This window comes from Emys orbicularis, chromosome 2 (assembly GCF_028017835.1).
Source record: "Emys orbicularis isolate rEmyOrb1 chromosome 2, rEmyOrb1.hap1, whole genome shotgun sequence".
Classification (NCBI taxonomy): domain Eukaryota; kingdom Metazoa; phylum Chordata; order Testudines; family Emydidae; genus Emys; species Emys orbicularis.
Genome location: NC_088684.1, coordinates 1,735,421 through 1,751,918, shown reverse-complemented (window position 1 = coordinate 1,751,918; position 16,498 = coordinate 1,735,421). Strand labels below are relative to the sequence as shown.

Sequence of the window (16,498 nt, the reverse complement as noted above, 5' to 3'; positions counted from 1 at the left end):
TCAAGGTGGGGCAGCTACTTAACTTGCTTACCGCGGAGGCCCTTGCATAGGCTTCTCCGCTTCTAGAGCAAGACCACCCTGTGTTGACATGCTGGGCTTCTTTCCTGCACGCATTTGCTACCATTTGTGACGAATCGGCTAAAGCCCACATGGCGGAGATTGCCTTACATAAGGGGGTGGCCCCTTCCTATGTCGCCCAGACAGCATCTGGAATGATGTCACTCTCCTCCATCAGTTTCAGTTCAATCAGTGTGATGAATTAAGGACAGGCTGACATGGGTAGACGCTCCTGCCAAGTTGGAGGCTTTTATGGACCTGTGTATCAGGACAGACACCAGGCTCCATGAATGACAAATGGAACGCAGGCAGACTCTGTCTACATTCTGCATCTGCCCAAGGTTCAGGCCTCAGACTCAAGGAAGCCTGGTCCTGGTCAAGCCCACGCAGATAGATGTGGTGCATGTCTCCAGGCATGTGAGTGCGCCAGAGATGGGAAAACCTGTTTCTACTGTGAGCAAAAAACCAGTCTGTGGTAATTTGCAGAGAAATGCTAAATCTTTTTTTTTAAATAAAGGTTTTAATACTTAAGTTTTAGCGAGGAATAGAAAGAGATTTGATGTCTATTATAACAGGAGTTAAGTTTAATTTGTTTTTTTTACATGGTTTAAGCATGACTTGCTTTATTCTTTTAGTGGTAAAAATGATGTCTGAATTCTGTTTGCATATAAATAGTATTAACCGCCTCCGAAGTCAAAGGGGGATACAAGAGATTTTTCAGCTGCTTTGTGCAAGGAATTCAGCACTAAGAGCGCTGCACAGCCACCACGAGCCGAAGCAGGGAGGAGAGAGAGAAATTAAACTTGTTTAAAATAATGAAAAATGGAGCAGTGACAGTGAATGGTAGGGTTAGGGCCTGCTTAGATATGGATAGCTTATAACTGTAGAGGTTTAATAGTTAAGATAGTTTTAGGTGGTTACGGCTAGCAATAACAAGGTGGTCATCACAAGCAGTCACAGAGAAATCCAAAATGGAGGTCTGGGAGTGATTCAGCCAACAGCAAGTAGGGAAGCTGAGGTGAAATAAAGGTCACTCCAAAACCTGAAGGGAGAGGTCAATCAGGCAAGATGCAAGTCGTCAATCAGGTCAGCCAAATAAGGCACAAGTTTTCAATCAAGTCTAGCTTTGATTGACAGATAGAGGGCTTAAAATGATTGGTAGGAATGCTTAGGATTGTAAAAATAACCAATCCCAATAGGCCAAAATCTGTATAGACGGCAGAGAGTGAACACTCTTGAGTCAGAGTGAGTGGAAGGTACTGGTGTGTGTATAAGCAGTAGGAGAATCAAGAATAAAAAGAAAAGAACTAAAATCACTTAAGGAGAGACAAGCAGTAACAATGGAGCAGTAGCAACACTGACAGAGCAGAAGAAGCTCTCAGAGGGAAAAGAAGATAGTAGAGAAAGTAAGCAAAATAACTCTCCAGTGTAAGAATAATTAAACTGTGTGAATGTAAGGGTCTGGGATAATAAAGCTGGATGTTTTTGTTTGTTATGATTTAGATGTTTAAGGATTTGCTGTCAGCATTGTGTGTGTGACTGGTCATCACATATGGAATGTAACCACTTGAAGCAATTTAAAAACTGTATGATATTGCAATTGTGAATACTTAAAGTCAATTAGCACAGATCACATTATGCCTGGTTAAGAACATTTATGGATTCTTTATCTTCTTAATAAACTTGTTGGATTAGGGAATATTGTGTTAGTAAAGAATATTCTTGTTTTCAAAGAATACTGCCTGAATGTCAATCCTTTGAGCAGAAGACTGTATCCGTGTCCTTCCAAGGATCAACAGAGCTAGTCTGTCTTCCTGAGGGGAGGGCATTATAGATGCTACCGTGATCATCTGGAACTTCAGCTTTTGAATAATGATGTTGAGTTGCTGAAGGTCCAGGGTGGGTCTCCACTCTCGGTCTTTTGTGGGGATTAGGAAATATGGGAAGTAGAACCCTCCCCTCTTCTGCGGTAATGAGATGGGACGTGCTCTACTGCCCCTCAGTGTAAAAGGGATTCTGCCTATCATTGAAGAATCACCTCATGAGAGGGGTCCCCAAAGGGGGAGAGCGGGAGGAAGGGGGTTTGTGAGGTGGCAAGGAAAGAAACTACGAAATATTCCTGGTAGATAATCTCCGGAACCTAAACTGTTCATTGTGATCTTGTTCCAGTTGTGGGTTAAAAGTGTAAGATGGCCCCCAAAATGTCAGGGGACAGATGGCTGGCAACAGCAGTGGTGCTTGGGTCTCGACCAATGTGTCAAAAGTGGCTCTTGACTGGTGGTGGATAGTGAGGAGAGACTGTGGCAGTAGAGGGGGCCAAGAGTGAGGCCTCTGAATCCTCTGGCATTTGTGCAGAGGCTGGGTTGTGCACTGGTGATAAGATGCATGAGGAGGGGGTGGCCTTGGTCTATTGGACTGTATCTGGGGTTTCCTCCTAGGGGCTGGCGTATAAGTCCCCAGAGAATGCAGCATCAATCTTGAGTCTTTTAGTGAGTGCAGGGACTCAGCGGTTTTCTTGTTGAAGGGATTCGACTCGTCAAAAGGAAGGTCCTGGGTGGCAGTTTGGACCTTGCTAGGGAACCCTGCCAGTTGTAGCCAGGAATCCCCCTCAGGACTAGACCAGTGGCTAAACTTCTGGAAGCCGGGTCCACCACATGCAGTGCAGCCAGGAGGGCTACGTTTGCCACTAGCCTCCCTTCCTCTAAGAGAGACTGAAATGGAGCCGTCTTCTGTGGGAAGCTTGTCTGTGAAGTCCTAAAGCCTGGAATAAGTATTAAAATCCTATTTCACTAGCACCACTTGTTAGTTAGCAACATGAAATTGCAGGCCTGTGGAGACCACCTTCCTCCCTACACGGTCCAGTCTTTTAGAGCCTTTATCTGCCAGGCTGGCCCCACGCTTTCATTGGCCATCAGTACCACCGGCAAGTTGGGGACAGGGTAGGAGAATAAGAATTCAGCCCCTTTGGCAGGAACAAAACACTGTCTCAGCCCATTTCGGTATGGGGGCACAGGATGCTGGAGTGTGCCATCCCACTCTAGCCGGTTCTAGTATGGACTCATTGATGGGTAGGGCTACCTTACTCGGCTCCTGAGGCTGCACAATGTCCAGGAACTGGCATTGAGGGTCCTAGACCTCATAAGAATGGCCAGACTGGGTCAGAGCAAAGGCCCATCTAGCCCAGTGTCCTGTCTTCCGCCAGTGGCCAATGCCAGGTGCCCCAGAGAGAATGAGCAGAACAGGGAATCATCAAGTGATCCAGCCCCTGTCGTCCATTCCCAGCTGCTGGCAAACAGAGGCTAGGGACACCATCCCTGCCCATCCTGACTATTAGCTATTGATGGACCCATCCTCCATGAATTTATCTAGTTCTTTTTTGAACCCTGTTATATTCTTGGCCTTCACAACATCCTCTGGCAAAGAGTTCCACAAGCTGACTGTGCGTTGTGTGAAGAAATACTTCCGTTTGTTTTAAACCTGCTGCCTATTAATTTCATTTGGTGGCCCCTAGTTCTTGTTAGGGGGAGGAGTAAATAACACTTCCTTATTTACTTTCTCCACACCAGTCATGATTTTATAGACCTCTATCATATCCCCCCTTAGTCGTCTCTTTTCCAAGCTGAAAAGTCCCAGTCTTATTAATCTCTCCTCATAGGCAGCTGTTCCATACCCCATATCATTTCTGTTGCCCTTTTCTGAACCTTTTCCAATTCCACTATATTCCGCAGTATTCGAGATGTAGGCATACCATGGATTTATAGAGACACAATATAATGTTTTCTGTTTTATCTATCCCTTTCTTAATGATTCCCAACATTGTATTCGCTTTTTTGACTGCCGCTGCACACTGAGTGGATGTTTTCAGAGAACTATCCAAGATGACTCCAAGATCTCTTTCTTGAGTGGTAACAGCTAATTTAGACCCCATCATTTTGTATGTATAGGAACGATTATGTTTTCCAATGTGCATTACTTTGCATTTATCAACATTAAATTTCATCTGCTATTTTGTTGCCCAGTCACCCAGTTTTGTGAGATCCCTTTGTAGCTCTTCGCAGTCTGCCTGGGACTTAACTATCTTGAGCAATTTCGTATCATTTGCAAATTTTGCCACCTCACTGTTTACCCCCTTTAATGGTATCTATGAATCACTGGCAACTTGTTGCAATATCTCCTGGTAATGGCAGTGGCCATCTGGTGGAGAAGGCTGTTGGCTGCCTGTGTTCTCTTTGTGTGCTGAACCTGGCCAGAGCTGGTACAGCACACAGACTTTTGCTCATAGCATAACTTTTGCTGAGTTTGGTTCAGGCCTCAGGCCTCGTGCTCTCTCTCCCTATTACAAAAACAGAGGAGTGACCACCTCATCCGGGGATGATGCAGAGGCACCCGTCAGGACCTGTGAATCCAGTTCCACCCCTCCTCCTCGTATACCGACAGAACCGGCAGGCGAGGTGCAGTAGGACTCTTGAGAGGGGCTCAGATATCTGCCATAAGGAACTCACAGATCCCAATAATGCGAGAAAGAGGGATTGATTGGTTGCAGGGGGACCCCAAAGAAATCTGTGCCAGCAGTCCCTGGTGGGAGGGGGTTCATATCCAGCAAGATGGTGAGGGTAACCCCTTGACTATCAGGGTTCAATTGGCTCCACGGAGCTACCACTGCGGCCATCTCCTGAGAGTCATCTGAGTCAGAGACCTGCTCCATTGGTAGCAGTGGTGCCGTAGGTACCGGGACACTCCTGCCAGATTCCTGGAGGGGAGATGGCTCCTGGGACAATGGTGTAGACTCCTCCTCCGGAGTAAGAACATCCCTCAGGAGGGCCGGGCTAGAAAAGTGGAGACTACAGATAAGGGAGGAATATATCCTCTGGTGTTATAAAAGTCTCGGGACACCCTGGTGTTCGAGGTTCCCGTAGTTAAATCTGATGGATCTGGTTTATCTGCAGTGACCGGCTGGTCTTTAGATAGACGAAGCGATACAGACAACTGGTCTGGACCTGCACTTGTAGACGGAACCAGTGAACATCTATCCTTATGCTTCAGTACCGAGGTGACCAACAGAACCAGCGGACCCTTCTTTCTGTGTCTTGCACTCTGATCCAGGGGTCTTCAATGGAGTCAGTTCCTTAGGTTCCATACGTGAAGTCTCCCCCAAGCTGGACAGACTCAGGGAGGAAGTGCGTTTTTCATGGACAGTCCTCAATGATGATCTGTCCTTACACCAGGAGAGTGCTCTCTACTATCAAGGGCAGCCCTGAAAGAAGAAGAGATCTTAGGCTTAGATGTTGAGGGCTCTGCTCCAAGGCACGTACTTGGAGGGGCACTGTTGATCAGTTGAGGCTGATTACAGGGGGTCTCCCTGGCCGAAATCGGAGAGGGTTCTCATAGCCTTTTCCATCACATGCCTCCACAGGTGAAGCTCCTGGGCTTCTTGAGTTCTGGGTGGGAAGGAGCAACAGAGAGTGCACTTCACAGAGATATGCGTCTCACCCAGACAATATAGGCAACACTGATGCTCATCACTGATGGAGAAGGATTGAGGGGGTCTGGGCAGTGTCCTGGTGCTGCGGAGGCATTTCCCAACCAGGGAGAAAGAAATACTCGGAACTATACTATAAACTTTAACTGCTAACTACTAATCTCAGAATACAAGTATTTACAAATGCTTTCTTTATAGGTTATGCACCAAAGTGGAGGGCACAGTTCTGACTTGGGCCAGGCAGTGGTAAGAAGGAACTGGAGAGGTATCAACCCAGACTTTCTCTTATACCCTTGGTCAGGAGCGTGAGGAGAACTACTGCACATTTGCGGGCCAATGGACACGGCTCTGAAGAATTTCTGGATAGGGTGCATGGCGCGCGCTCATACTCACATTTAGAATACACTTAGAGACCATCACTCTACGAAGAATGTACACCTAAGGGGTCAGATGGGGTCTTCAATATGGAAGTTGAAGTCACTACGGATGAGTGTGAAAGACTGGGAAGAGAAGAGAGAGCCAAGAGTTGAAATCAAAGAGGAAGGCTGAGGGGGAGGAATTGGATGGACAGTAGATGACAGCAACATGGAGGGGGAGCAGAGAGTCGGGTGCAGTGCTGTTCAAAAAGAGGACAAAGCAGGAAGGGAGAGGGCAGAGGTGGGAGGGACTTGAAGCAGCAGGAACAGGACAGAAAAAGCCCATCACCCCCACCCCGGTCTGTTCCAGGCAGGAATGAGAGAAAAGAGGAGACCTCCTCAGAGGGCAGCAGCAGAGGTCATGACAGACAAAGGGATCTAGGTCAGAAAGCGAAGAGCTGGAGGGAGCAAGATACAAAGAGGTCATGGATGACAAATCTTTTCAGAGAAGGAGTAGGTGTTCCAGAGACAGTGGGGAAGGAGGGGGGGGGGGGGGAGAATGTGTGTAAGGTTGGAAATGGTGGCACAAGAGCAGCAGAAGTGGTCATGGGGAGATGGATATGGGAAGTGGAAAGGGGGTGAATGTAGGACTTGGATCTGTGCTGGTGGAAGGAAAGGGGAGATTAGTATGGAGAGGGGAAGAGGAGCAGGTAGGGACAGTGGGAACTGTAGAAGGGTCAGGGTACCAAGGATGGGAAAATGGAGCCAGTGGGGGGAAGGAGGATGGATGAAGAAGAAATGCGGTGATAGCCACTCTCAGTATGTAACATGTCCCCGCCTCCTCTACACACACACACACACACACACACACTAAAGTACAATCACTTATACTTGTATAAGTTTTTTTTTGGAAGAATAGCAAGTATTTTTATTTTATAAACACAAAAAGGCACAAATACAATGCATGATTCAAGCAATGCTAGAAAACACCATATTGGTATAAGGCAAAAACAGTTTGTCAGCTGAAGTGATGCACCAAGAGACACTTTCAGTCAGGCTGGGTTCCTAACATCCCAGCAGTTTATCTGCTTTACCTCAAAGAGTCCTGCATTCAGTTAAAACAAAACAAAAAAACAACCCTGCTCAACAGCATAACAATTCTTACAGCACTTGCAAATTTAGCAGCAGGCAGCATCGCAGGGAAAGGATGGAAACACATTAAGAAGCAGAAACAAGACAGTGAAGGGTGGGGGCAATGCTATTAAACAGATCATTGTGCTCCACCGTTCTGTTCAGCAAAGACTCCATTATTAAACTAATCAGAACTGGGAATATTTAGAGAAAGCAAAACTAAACAGTTAATCCATGAAGATTTAACTGTACTGCACAGATTCCTCTTCACCAAGGATTCTCGTCTTCATTTAGGACCTGCTCCAAAGACCACTGAAGTCAGTGCGAGTCTCTACGTGATTTCAGTGGGCTTTGGATCAAGCCCCACTTGCATCCACTGCCACTCTAACACGGCAAGGCTTTATGATACAGAAAAGTATAATCCGACTCCAGGCTCTCTCAGAAACCATGTCCTTATGGGACACAAAACTCAGCAATTTCTCACACTTGACACACAGCGTAACCCCAAGCACTCACTCTCACCAGATGGAAGTTTGGATTACACCTCACCAGAAGGCCAGGGAGAGGTTTTAATGTAGATTTGTTTACTTAAGGGGTTACACTAAACATATTATCTTTTCAGGTTAGAACTTTCCTACTTCCTTTCCACTTCTGCTGAACTTCGAGCACAACCTGTCTGTATTTGAAAATCCCCACCACAGGCAGGATAAGCTGATGCTCCAGCACCATCCTGGGACATCATCCATTCCCTCAATTTACACAGAACAACAAGAAGTTGTTCTTTATTATTGCAGAAGTTTTCTGTTGATCAAATCACCATCTGTTTTGCTCTCCAAAAAATCAGTGGGTCGACGATCTATTGCTTTGGATTAATATGTAGGCTACAGTGTCTTAGCATTTGACTCTATTCATTTTGGATGAGTTACTGTTACTCTAAGTTTTTCTTTACCAACATGGCTTTCACTGGCAAAGAGTTGTTGGCTACACTCTAGAGTCAAGTGTCTTAGCAAAGGGGGAGTTCCATGTATATCATCTCTGCATGCTGCTAACTCACTTAATTTCTCTTTCAAGAAACAGTCAACTACTGTCCAAATGGATACTTCAGCTTTGCTGTTGTATGCAAACTCTTCCATTCTGAAAAGAGGCACTGATGCAGCAGGCTACTTCAGAGACAGTGCCCAGAATTCACTCAGTAAATCGTATTAAATTATCAGTGTAAGATTACTTGACAATCAGTTTCAGAATAATTTTTCAACGAGAAGGAGTCTATTTCTACAGCCTTTTGGTACTGATGATATATGTTCATATATTGTGTGTTGTGTGTATATAAGTCAGGTAACAGTCTTTGTATTATAACAAACTAGTGTGGGCTCCATGAATCTTTTGCAGTGTGCGTGTTTCCATCGGTCTCCATTTTATCCCCATCAGAACGGTTGTCTTCCTGAGCATTTGGATTTCGCCACTTTCCCCAAACACCCTCTTTGGCTCGGACATGAAGGATACCTTTATTGCATGCAAGAGGAGAACAAAATATTAGATTGAGAGGCATCAGTCCTGCTTTGACACCAGTGAATTTTGCAGCTCTTGTTTGGTGGTTCCCAACATTTTGCTGGAATCCCGCTGGGGAAACACTAATGGCTGGGTGTGTTCCTCTGTTCTGGCCCCCTTGCAACACACTTTAAAACAACACTGTCTTTCCCCTCTGTCCATTCAATCTTTCATCTGGTCTTTGTCCATCCCCCCATCTCCTCCGTCTTTTTTGTCTTGCTTCTTCCTTTGTGTACTTTTCTCTCTCTTTTTTTTTTTTAAATTCTTATCTGGCAACAGTCTCTCCTCTCCCTAGTCCACAAAAAGGTGTCTATACCTAACCCTATGTAGACATGAGCTGCTCCCAGCATTGGCTACAGCAGGGACCCAGTGCACGAGCAGGAACAGAATGCAGTTAACTTTCTGGGGCCAAGCAACTTTCCCTACCTCCAGTTATTTCTCTCTGCTGCCTGCCCCCTCAACAAGTCTTAAGGTTCCCCAAAGGGTCCCACGTCCCAGTACTCTAGTCATTTAACACTATCAATGCTACCTCTGAAACACATGCAGGAGCTACTGGTAGCTGAGGGGAAACAGGGTGTTAACATGTATATGGGGCTGCTGTAGAAAGCTCCTAGACTTGAACAATCCTCCTGATAGCCATGTCATAATTAAGGCTGGCAACAGACTGCAAAGAGCCATACAAAACCCTTGCTTGCAGCTAGTAGAAGATTGACTTCCCCTCAAGGTAAGCATTCCGCTGTTTAAAGCCCTGCTTACAATGGCATACAGACCCTTAATGTAGGCACACCCTAGTCCTGCTATTACATGGGCATCTACTTAAAGTCCTCTTAACAACTACCTGTTTAAAAAGAAAGATCACTTACCTCTACAGTAACTGAAGTTCCTCGAGATGTATGGTCCTTATTTGTATTCTATTGTGGTGCACATGTGCTCCATGCAACTGAGACTGGAAAATTCTTACTAGTAGCGTCCGCACCTGTGCCCTGTACCTCTTCATGCTCCAATCTAAAGGCATTAGGGGAGGTGTGGACTGAATGCTTCTCCAATACCTTTTGAGAGTGGTTTGTGGTAGAGAAAGGATCTGACGCAGGAGAGGAGCAGGGTGGGTAGTGGAATACACAGAGGAACCACATCTCAAAGAACTCAGGTCATTTACCTTACTGTTCTTTCTTCAAGTGATGGTCCCTATGCGTATTCCACTGTGGGTGACTCCCAAGCAGTATTCACCAAGGAGGAGGGTGAGAGAACCTGTATTGCACCATTGACACTAGGACCACTGTACCGAAGAACGCATCTGCAGAAGAGGCTTGCACCAGTGCATAATGTCTAGTAAAGGTCTGCACAGAGCCCGATGTTGTCACTCTACAGTTTTCCAGGAGGGAAAAACCCTGAAGAGATGGCCCTGAAGCAGTCTGGGCTCTGGTCAAGTGAGCCCTCACTCTGCTATGATCTTGCAGGGATGACGACTTGTCAAAGGCAGACAACCAGAAATCAATTTGGAAAGACTCAGAGAGGAGACCACTTCTCCTTTCAGCTGCTCAGCAAAGGAAACAAAGAGTCTCAGAGATTTCTGGGAGGGTTCAGTCCTTTGTAGGTAGGAAGCTATGGCTTGAGGGACGTCCATAGAGTGGAACTTCCTGTCCTTCCTGATGGCGTGAGGTTTTGGGGAGAAGACCAAAAGGTGTATAACCTGGTTAATGTGGAATTCAGAGGGAACCTCTGGAATGAACTTGGGGTGTAACCTCAAAACTACCTTACTCTAGGGAGCACTGCATAAGGAGTCTGCCACAAGGGCCCTGAGCTCACCCACTCTTCTGGCAGAGGTGACTGCAGTCAGGAAGGCTACCTTCCTAGACAGGTGAAGAAGGGAGCAAGGGGCCAATGGTACAAACAGAGGATTCATGAGTGTTGACAAAGCCAAGCTGAGGTCCCAAGACGGTGCTGGTTTCAGTACTGGAGGAAAAGTTCTGGCAAGGCCTTTCAGGAATCTTAGTTATAGGTTGGGTGAAGACCGAGGAGCTGTCAATCAGGGACTGGAAGCTGTTAATTGCTGCCAAATGCAGACACTGGGAAACAGAGATAGCCCCAGCTTCTTCAGGGAAAGAAGGTAGTCTAAGAGAGTAGAGATGTCCAAATCCTCTGGGGTTATGTGACGAAGATGGTACCAGACAGAAAATCTCTTCCATTTAGGCCCACAACACTGTCTCGTGGGGCGTTTTCTGCTGTTACGGAGTACAGATTGTACTTCCTTGGAGCACAATTCCTCTAAGCTCATCATCCTTCCCAACACCAGGCTGTTAGACAGAAGGATGCTGGGTTGCGATAGTTGATCCTGCCTCTGTTCTGTGTTGGAAGGTTTGGAAACGGATCGATATGCATGCCTGGGAACACTGACATCTGACGGACGCTGGTGAACCAGAACTGCCTCAGCCAGTAGGATGCCATGAGACTCCCCAACACACTGTCCTTCTTGATTTTCTTTAGGACTCAGGGCAAAAGGGTGGCAGGGTGGGAAGGCATACATCAGCGACTCCAACTACTGAACTAGGAAAGAATCCTCTGGAAGCGTGACCCCAACCTGCTTGGGAACACTAGGTCGGGCATTTCTTGTTGTCCTTGGACACGAAGAGATCCCACAATGGGAACCCCCACTGGAAGATGTTTTGTACCACCAAGTTATGTAGTTCCCACTTGTGGTCCTGCAGAAGCTTGTGAGTGGAATCCTGGGCTTCCTCCAGAAGAATCTGAAGACACTCTGGAATTCACACCTTGAAATTGCTTGTAGTCGTTGGGTAGTGATGATGCGGCTGGTATCACCACCTCATCAGGGGATGAGGAAGAGAATGCTGCAGGGGGGTCGAACCGTTCTGTGTGCGTGGGTTGATCTTCCTCACAGTACTCATGAGGGGGCTGAGGATACATACTCCCTTTGCAGTGATCCTTGTGTAGACGCCTGCAGAGATCCCTTTAAGTCAGGCGGTCTGCAGTAGGGATCCCAGGAACCCCACCGTCCAGGGGATGGGATCATAATGATAAGGAGGTGGTGACAAAGGGGAGGTTACCAGGAGAATCTGGAGCCCCTATCTTGGCAAACATTTACTCCTGGGGGAATTCTGTGCCACTGCAGGGGCACATAATTAATGAGCCACGCATATTTTAAAATTTTTGTGCACAAAAAAAGCTTCTGCTTAAAAGTCGCTGCAGTTCCGTCTTTTGCCCACCAGAGGGTGCGGTGGCGATAGAACACAGCAGCAGCTCCCAGACAGCTAGGGAAGAGAAAGAGCCTGCCTTCTTTGCAGCGCCTGCCAGGTCAGGAGACAGGGGCTATGGAGAGACAGACAGCATGGGGTGCTGGGGGGAGGAGGTGTCAGACAGGGGCTCATAAGGGCTAGTGGGGGAGGACAGACTGGGGCAGGGGCTGAATGGGAGTGGAGGCACAGGGCCAAATTGTGATCGGGGAGGGGGTGCAGAGCTACATAGGGATAAGGAGGTGGCTGGGTGGGGGCACAGACTCACTGGGACAGGGGGAAGGGGTATAGAGCCATATAGGGACAGGGCATGGCTGGGTGAGGGCACAGAGACACATGGGGATGGGGGAGGGGGAAGAATGGGCATCTGAGTGGAGGTGGAGGGACACATGTAGACAGGGGGTGCAAGGACACATGTGGATGGGTGTGTGTGTGTCTGAGTGGGGGTGGAGGGACACACGTGCCTGACTGAATGGGAGAGGCTAGGGGTCAGCCAGGGTCTACATGGGGAAAACTCTCTAGCAGTCCCTCCCCATCCCCTCCAAAAACCTGTTCCATACTTTTCCCACCCATACCCAACAACCCTACAATTTCACACCCAGGCTTCTTCCCAGCAATTATTTCCCTCTCCCTCAGCTTCTCTATTACTCCTCACTCCCCCCAGACTCTGCACTGCTTCTGGGGGGTGCAGGAAATATGGTTCTGTATTGTAGTTTAAATGAATTATTACTCAGAGTTCTGTATTAATATGCATAGAAAGGAATCTATTTGTCAAAAAACATTTTCTGAATCTTTTTTTGTTGTCTGTATTGTTACAGACACACTTGTTGACAGGTATTTTGAAATAAATGACCAAAAATAATTGAAACTGGTATGATTATATAGTGTTATTTTGACAAATAAAATATGCAGAATTTGAAAATATTGTGCGCAGAATTTTTAGGCACAGAATTCCCCCAGGAGTAAACACTGCTTCTTGGAGCAGGCTGAGGGACACTGACTCGGTCTCTATCTCACCAGAAGAATAGGATTCTTCAGACTCCACAGATGAAGCCATTGACAGTACTGGCAAATGGTGCCTCAAAGATGTGGGTGTTTCCTTTTAGATCACTGGTTCCACAAGTATCAGCAACTCTGTGCTGGAATAAAAGCCAGATCCTCCAGGACAGTGAACCCAGGTCTACCAGCAGGCGAGCAGGAGGGATTGCTACCTCCCAGTGGAGCTGACAGTAGTGATTTAAGTTGGGTGGTAGATGATGGAACCACCAAGTCTCTTTTGCTGCTGTGGTGCAGTGCTGACAGTGCAGCCGGTGCTCACTCCCTCCTGTTTCTAGTATTGGGGCTGGTCCTGCCCCTTCCACAGCTGGCTGTTTAGGGCTGCTCTTGGCCCTCCGTATTGACAGATCAGCCCCCCAGTCCCAGTGAGCTCCTAACGTACCAATACTGGGATGTGATTTGGAAGGTGAAGGGGAAGTGATTCTCTTTTTAGAGGCCTTAGGAGGGGACTTTTCCTGTTTCTTATGGGGTGTCTGATCTTACCCTCCCCTCCTGTCTCTTGTTAGAGTTCCCAGCCTTGGTATCTGACGATCCAGAGCTGGAGAGTGTCAGCCTGAAAGGGCATTACTAGGGAACTGCTGACGATACACGAGGAGGTGTGTGTTTGCGTGTGACACAGAGAGAGAGGGACAGAGAGAGAGAGAGAGACGACGTGGGATTGGACTGGGCCTTCATTGACTGCTCCATTAGGTATCTTTGAAGCCAAAATTCATGGGATTGCCATGTTCAAGGTGGAAGTGAACGGCAAACATTGCACTTGGAGAGAACGTGGGATTCTCCAAGGCAATATAAAGCTGGAGGTAGGTCATGCAGGATTTAAAGCCTGGGATCCTTAGGCATCCTAAGAACCCTAAACGTTAGGGGGGAGAGACATGGGGGGGAACCCAGACCCCAAAACACTAAATTAACTACTAAAATACTAGAACTAGCTATTTAAGACAAACTATTTACACACACCCCAAAAAATTTTTTTAGTAGGAATGCTAGCAAAGCTGCAGACACCGAGGAGTTCTGTCCCAGACCGTAAGCCGTAGAAAGGAATTTGAGAGGTGGTCAATCCACGCCTCTCCTTATGACCTCGATTCGGAGCCCAAGGACGCACAGGGTGCAAGCACAAACCAATGGACACTGCTAGTAAGAATTTTCCAGTCTCAGGTACATGGAGCGCATGCACACATAGGGACCATCACTCGAAGAACCACACACTTTTCCGTACACCTACACCGTACACATTCAGAAACAGAGTGGGGTCCTCTGAAATGGATCACTGAGAAGGCAATAAGCCAGTTAAGATTCAGACCACAGCCACCCTAATCAATATGGAAGCAAAGCTCACAGAGATGACAAGTCCAGCATAGTTTGCCTTGATCAGAGCCGACATGCTGAGATATGTATGCTCCGCAAGCTGCATTTCTTGACTGTAGGCTGCAAAGGTGGTGAAGTTCCTGGTTGGGCACATTTTGGGAGTCCCTTGCCTAGCAAGGACACAGTAACCATTAACAGTTGCCTTTGCTTACCTGCTGCACTTGAAATGGTAAACAGTTCTCTTTCATCCTTCACAGTTACCTGAGGAAATAAACCAAGAGTTACAGTTCAGTATACACCCAACTATACGAGCTCCCATGTCTCTCACCCTTCTCTTTACCAGCAACCATAGAAGTGGTTCATTTTTAATTAGCTGCTCAACTATGGCCTGTCAGACTCCAGTAAATCAGAGAGGGCTGGGACCTAAGTTTGCAAGGAAAGAGAAAGCCCTCAAGGTGGTGGTATAAAGTAGAAGGGATGCCCAGGGCTGTGACAAGGAAACGAAGCTCTCACATGGGAAGGCGTAATGAGCATCACCAGTAAAGATGCATGGAACTACGTTCCTAGTGAAGGATTAAATCCTCCAGACAAAAGCCAGTGTTCATAGTACTGCACAAAGTTCCAGTTGCATAACTCCCACGAAAGCCACAGCCCAGCTGATGGGACTCTCATTGCCTCCCCACGACAGCTGTCACACTCCTAGCAGGCTGCTTACATGAGAGCTGGGTGGTGCCTCAGACATGGATGTTCCTGGAACGGAGGTTGTATTCCGGTCGTAAAACGCAGGTGCACACTCTCTGCTTGTGTTCTGTGGGTGACTTGCCATGGACTTTCTGGCTGAGACCACCAGTCTGCCAGGAACGTGTTGGCTGAATTAGAGAAAATAAAAATATCAAGGAGGGGTATTTAAACAGCAGAAGGCTGAAAGAGACTAAAATAGAGGTCACGTCACCGCTAATTCAATACCCACTGGAAACATAGGCCTTGTCTACACTACACAGTTTTGTTGGCAAAACAGTGGAGGTGCACATACTACAATGCTACTTTTGGCGGCAAAAACTCTCGTTTTGCCGACAAAATAAAACCACCTTGACGAGAGGCGTAGAGATTTTTGAGACAAAGTTAGAGTGATGAAGTGTCAGTGTAGACACCGCGTTCACCTGGCCTCCAGGAAGTATCCCACAATGCCCACCGTGACCAGTCTGCTCACTATTTTGAACTCCGCAGCCCTGCATCCAGCTACACAGGCACGTCCGTTCCCACCCCGCCCCCCAAAGCTCCAGGAACTGTGGAAATTCCTCAGCGTGCAGCACTCACATAGCTACGGCCCACTTGAGCACTACAGCAGCAAACACACTCCTGCCTAGACTACAGGGGAGGGGTAGATCATCTTGGTCTGGGGGCAGATGAGGCTGTGGGAGAACTCAGAGAGAATCTCAAAATCATTAATGTGGAATCCTGCTCTCCTCCGCACTAGGAACACAGTGGCAGGCAGGGCTGGCTGCTGCTGGAGGATGCCCATGGAAGGATGGGATTGAGAAACCTGCATCATGTGACGCTGTCCCTGCCCCAGGAAGCATGGCAAACCCTTCCCAAAGCACCCTGCGGCCAGCTGCACAGAGGGATAGCCACCACAGTGCACTGCTCTCTGTCTCAACGCAAGAGCTGCTAGCGTGGATGTGCTCTGCCGACACAAGGAACAGAGTGTTGACATGCAACAGCAGTTTAATGAAAGCAGTGGTGGATGTCAGCCTAACTTGCATCGACAAAACTCTGTAGTATAGACAAGGCCTCAGAAGGAGGACAAAGGTGCAGAGATACCCTGGTGATGGGCCAGAGAAAGCCCTCAGAGAGAAAGCAATGAGCCTGAATAGCCCATTAGATTTATTCTGGACAAGAAATTTAACGTAGATTGTTTCACCTCCAGAAAGAGACCTTAACTGGAAGAGGCTCTTCATTTACAAAGAGAGGCTGGAGAGACATGGTGCTGTAACATTCAGGGCCAAAGCAGTGTAATTACTACCAGTTCACAGGATCTTGTATAAAAGAGGACTTGTCAAAGAAACTTGGTTTTTTTTATTTTTGTCTTTTTTACTTTTTAATGTCTTCTGCATAGTCCCATCTGCAGGGATTTAGCCAGCAGTACTAAGAACGTGGATTCTAGTTGAATAGAGATTGGACAATTGCCCTCCCAAAGCAGGCATCCTCCGCAGATGCCGAGTTGATGGTATTCCTGAGTAAGTCTGTGTACTCAATTCCCAGTAGCAGTCCCGTGAAGGCAGGGAATTAATACAGCCTTTGTCCTATTGGAATAAGCC

The 16,498-nt window shown here is 47.2% G+C and overlaps 1 long non-coding RNA gene across 1 annotated transcript; it reads right to left on the bottom strand.

Moving 5' to 3' along the window:
• Positions 1 to 6,802: 6,802 nt before the first annotated feature.
• On the bottom strand, positions 6,803 to 14,938 carry LOC135874572 (uncharacterized). Its single transcript, XR_010561151.1, has 3 exons — positions 14,896 to 14,938; positions 14,393 to 14,441; positions 6,803 to 8,526 (listed from the first exon to the last, which is right to left on the bottom strand). It is a non-coding gene; the product is annotated as an uncharacterized LOC135874572 (long non-coding RNA).
• Positions 14,939 to 16,498: the final 1,560 nt, after the last annotated feature.